Consider the following 5,409-nt stretch of genomic DNA (forward strand, 5'->3'; position numbering starts at 1 on the left):
TCTGTCAACCGGTAGGCCTGCACAACCCGTGACCGTTCCAGCTCTTCGTCACGACACGGTGTCGCAGAGAGCAGGGTAAAATACAACTACACGAACCACCGAAGCAAACGCACTGTTATCGTGATTCTTGGCTTGTGATTACGCCTTTGTAGGTCATCTTATTCGTTTTGCTGGAGAGACGCAAACGACGGGCGTAACAAAATCGTTTGCATATTCCGCATACCTCGCAAAAGCATTTACCCAGTCACCTTGGGAAAAGCGCGAAACACGGAGTGCGCATCGTCCTGACTTCCCCTGTCTTTTACATATCCGCGTTGTTCTTATCCTCTGCCTTGTGAAGGACGGACACCTTGGCCACTTGCATTCTTTTAGGAAACACCCCATCTTGAAGGGCGAGGTTATAAATGTGGGTCAAACGAGGGATGATAGAATAAATTACACGCTTTACAGGCCCAATCTGAATGCCATGCACGTGGTTACTTTTACTGTTTCTAAAATTGTTGAATACTGATATTAATTCATTGTCATCAGTGGGCAGAAGAAAAACACTCTCCGAAACTTTATCGACTAGGTCGCAAGCGTTGACACAGTGAATGCTATTAACCAAGTCTATAAAAAGATTATTGAATTTGTGAGCCAACGCCGCGCCAGTTCTGCCCGCCCCGTTTACAGTGATCGTTTTAATTGAGTCTTTACGAGAGTGAGGTTTACCCAACATGTTCACTTTTTTTCCACATGACATCCGGTCTAGGTTCACCCTGAAACATGTGGTAAAGGTATGCACGCTTTGATATACGAAGTGCGCTTGTTACCATGTTCCTTTGAAATTTAATTTCGCGGAGGACGCCCAAATCTCCAGTGCGCAGAAATTTATCATAAAGCGCAATCTTCCGGTTCCTCATTCTTATTTTCTCCAAAATGACCCACGGCTTCCGCGATTTCTTATGCGCTGGACACTTCTTGCATGTTGCCAGGTGCACTGACGCATGCTGCACTGTGTGATTTAAAGAAAATGCAAAACCTCTCGGGAAAGATAATAGATATTGTAACAGTGTGAGCTCATTTTATTTTGCTTATTGTGTTGAGCTTCCGTGCACACATCAAGTTCCATGTTTCCAAGTGAAATTGTCTACTAAATTGCCTACACAATGTTTACAAATTTCTGGGGTCCTCTTCTTTCAGGGCTGGTCACCATCCCGTTCTACTTGCCTAACAACTAACGTGAAGATGAAAGATACGAGCAGCAGTCGCAAGAAATACAGTATAGTAAATGTTTCTTTCAATTACGGCCAAGTCGCATGTCACGGCACAAATTTCGCTTTGTGACAGCAATCGTAGCCAGAGAGTCTACTTACTTTGTTACCTCATACGATATTAACAAACGGAAACTTGGTTGTTTTTCTTTCATCTAATTAGTATATTTCACCCCACCTGGGGACTTCATTCGGTTAACAGCGATATCATTCGCCTCTAACAGATACAAAGTGCAGTTGACACCAAAGCTATATGATTATATTTATTCAGTTATTTATTTATTTATTTGTACCTTTCCCGTGCCCCTAAACAGCCCGGAGGCCTACATAAGGGTGCATCGTTTACGCATACTTGCAGCGTTGCATAAAGGACAGGCGCACAAAAATGAATGCATATTATGAAGAAAACTGCACCTTGTATGTGACTATATGAGTAATGTGTGATAATAAAGAGAGTGAGACACATTAACTGAAGCCATAGAGCTCGTCACCGGCTCGAGGCAGTGCTTGGAGGCCGACCATTTCCTAGTGTCGGTAGTGTAGAGACCGGCGACCGTCGAGGCCAGAGAGGAACGAACACACACACGCGCCTGGTCCGGGTGGAACGAAACAAGTAACTTCCTCTGCCTCTTTACTCTCTCATATATATACAACCTAATAGTAGCGACCCCTACCACAACATCCCCCTTTCTCAGAAACATCATTCGTAGATGAACACATCAGGACACACTACCTCACTACAAGTTCAGTCTCTTTGGAGCTACTACTCGACGGCCAGATCTCGTGCGTCGAGGAGTGTGGATCCACACATTCGCTGGTGCCTGACTTGCATAAGCTCTCGGACTTGCCCTTGGCTCTGCGGGAGCTTCCTCGGCAGAAGGCTGCGGAGAGGGAGTTGTAACCAGGCTTCGTTGTTCAGAACCTTGGGGTTGGAGGCCATTGGCTCCATCGGCCGCAGGAACCGGCAGAACCGGAGCTGGCAGGCCGGGAACAGGCTCCGTAGGTTGGCTCCCGAAAGGAACCAGGTGTCGCCGATTTCTCTGCAATACACCCCGCGGAGTTTCGACGACATAAGAGCGTGGGCGTTGCGCTCGGCTAAGCACTTGAGCAGGGCACTGTGCGTCGGTCACCCACACATCTTCGCCAGGTGAAAGTTCCCTGAGCTCGCGCACTCCATGACGACGGTCGAAGTCGGAAGCTTGGCGTCGCTTCGCCGCGCTGTCCCGCTCCAGAAAGACCTGTGACTTCGGCCATGCCGGCTGGAGTTTCTCGGCAGCCTTGGGTACTTGAGTCCGGAGCTGTCGACCCATCAGCAGCTGAGCAGGGCTAAAACCCAAGACGCCAGGAGTATCTCTATAGACGAGAAGTGACAAGAACGGATCGTCGCCTTTAACCAAAAGGTCCTTCACTGTCCGGACTGTACGCTCCACTTCTCCGTTTGACTGCGGAAATCCAGGACTGCTAGTGACGTGCTTAAATCCGTAGTCTTCCGCGAATCTGGCGAAGTCGTGGGAGGCAAACTGTGGTCCGTTGTCACTTCGAAGTACCTCAGGGATCCCGAAACGCGCCATGACACTTTTTACTGCAGAAATCACGGCTTGACTTGACGTGGTTCGTAGTGTCATTACTTCAGGATATCGTGAGTGATAGTCCACCATCAGTAGAAAATCTTGGCCGTTTAAGTGGAATAAATCGACTCCCACCTGTTGCCAAGGTAGCTCTGTTGGAGGCGACGTCATGAGAGGCTCAGCCCGCTGTACCCTCGTGGATGCGCAGCGCTCGCACTTCTCGACCATGGTTTTGATTTGATCGCCGATACTGGGCCACCACACCGAGTCTCGAGCCCGTGCCTTGCATCGGTTGACTCCTTGGTGTCCCTCGTGAATGGCCTGCAGGACCTCAGGTCGCAGCAATGCAGGAATAACGAGGCGTCCTCCTTTGAGGAGCACACCGTCACAAACGGTTAGTTCCCCGCGGTAGTTCCAGTACTTCATTAGGTGACACGGAACCTTGGTCTTCTGAGGCCAACCTTGGTCACAGAACTTTGCCAGTGCTGTGCACTCGCCATCTGTTGACTGTTGTCGACGGACCACCCCGAGGCTGACGGGCGCACCTTCTTGGATTGCGTGAACCACGCTCTGGACGTACAGCTCTAGGCTGTCGCAGGTTGATGGAGCTGTTCGGCTCAACGGCGCTCGGGACAGGGTGTCGGCCGTTGCCAGGAGCTTCCCAGGAACGTATAAAATCTGGTACTGATACCGCATCAACTTTATCCTCAGTCGCTGAACTCGTGGAGGAAGAAGGTCTACGTCCATGTCGCCAAGCAACGCAGTCAAGGGCTGGTGATCGGTTTCCACTGTAAACCGCAGTCCCCGGACGTACTCATCGAAGCGACACACGGCCCATGTGACTGCCAAAGTCTCCTTTTCGGTCTGGCTGTACCTCTGCTCGGTCGCACTAAGTGACCGTGAAGCAAAAGCCACCGCCCGACGCTCGCCAGACGGTTGATCCTGGAGCAGGACTGCACCAAGACCGAAAGAGCTGGAGTCAGCAGACACTATGGTCGGGTGCTCCGGATTGTAACAAGCCATACAAATGTCTGAAGAGAGCATAGTCTTCAACTTGAGGAAGGCAGCCTGCTGGTTTGGTCCCCAGACCCACGCACTCCTCTTGCTCAGCAATTCTCGAATAGGTGCCGTAACGGCAGACAGATGTGGCAAAAACCTACCTACGTGGTTGACCATGCCTAACAGTCTACGGACACCTCCGACGTCGACCGGTGGCTCCATGTGCTGTACAGCCTCCACCTTCTCAGGGTCTGGCATAATGCCATTCTGGCTGACGACCACGCCAAGGAACTTTACACTGGTGACGCCAAACTTGCACTTGGACCTGTTCAGAGTCAGACCTGCTTTCTTTAAGCGGTCGAGAACCTCTGTGAGACGCTTGTCGTGTTCCGCAACATCTCGGCCAAAAACGAGAATATCATCAATCATATTGACAACTCCATCTTGGCCCTCCAGAATGTACGACATCTGGCGTTGAAAATATTCCGGCGCAGAGGTAATCCCGAAAGGCAACCGACAAAAGCAGAACCGTCCGAACGGGGTAATGAACGTTGTAAGTTCCTGGGACTCACTTGACAGCTTCACTTGGTGAAAACTTGACGTGGCGTCGAGCTTGGAGAAGACTCGCGCCTCGCCCAGAAGTCCAAGCACTTGATCCACTGTCGGCAGGATGTGACGTTCACGAAGCACTGCCCGGTTCAGTCGAGTCAGGTCCACGCATATGCGGTAGCTTCCCGAAGCTTTCGGCACCACTACCATGCCTGCGCACCACGGTGTCGGTTTGGTTACTCTTCGGATTACCCCTTGGGCCTCCATCTTGTCTAGTTCAGACTTTACGACATCGCGTAGTGGGATGGGGACCCTTCGCGGAACGTGCAGCGAGTACGGTACCGCGTTCTGCTGAAGACGAATTGTGTACTGCTCCCGAAGTTCTCCGAGTCCCTGAAAGAGCTGTGTTGACAAAGTCCCGTCGAGCTCAGTAAGACTGTTTTCGGCAGAAGACTTCGGAAGGTGATCCACAAACTTGACCACGCCCAACGCCTGAATTGCCGGAAATCCCAACAAGGGAACAACTTGCGAACGCACGACGTAGAGCTTCTGCTTGACGCGCTTGGTTTTCCATTCCAAGGCCGCGACGAACGTTCCTAGCACGTCCAACGGTTGACCGGCGGGTCCTGTCAACTCCCCTTCTGGAGGCTCCAGGCGAGCTGGTATCCCCGAAAACGTACTGGGGACGACGGTGACCTCCGCTCCGCTGTCAACCTTGAAGCTCAGCAGTACGTCGTTGACCTTCACGTCTACAAACTTCGCTCTAGCCTTGGACGGACAACGGACGGCACCAAGCTCCAGCGAAGCCAACTTATTCTTGGCGCGGCAGACAGCTGCGAAGTGGCCCTTCTTGTGGCACTTGTTGCATTGCGCACGGTTAGCAGGGCACTCTGAGCGCGGATGCGGAGAACGTCCGCAAAAGCCGCATGAAGATGCTCTCGCTGCGTCACCGCTTGCTTGCTTCGGCCTTGGCAGGCGGTTCTTCGCAACTTTTGCTGCGTCAATGTTTAACGCTTTCGCTTCTGCTGAAGCTGCCATGG

This window comes from Ixodes scapularis, unplaced genomic scaffold (genome assembly GCF_016920785.2).
Source record: "Ixodes scapularis isolate PalLabHiFi unplaced genomic scaffold, ASM1692078v2 ptg000005l_1___fragment_3__unscaffolded, whole genome shotgun sequence".
NCBI classification, from domain to species: Eukaryota; Metazoa; Arthropoda; class Arachnida; order Ixodida; family Ixodidae; genus Ixodes; species Ixodes scapularis.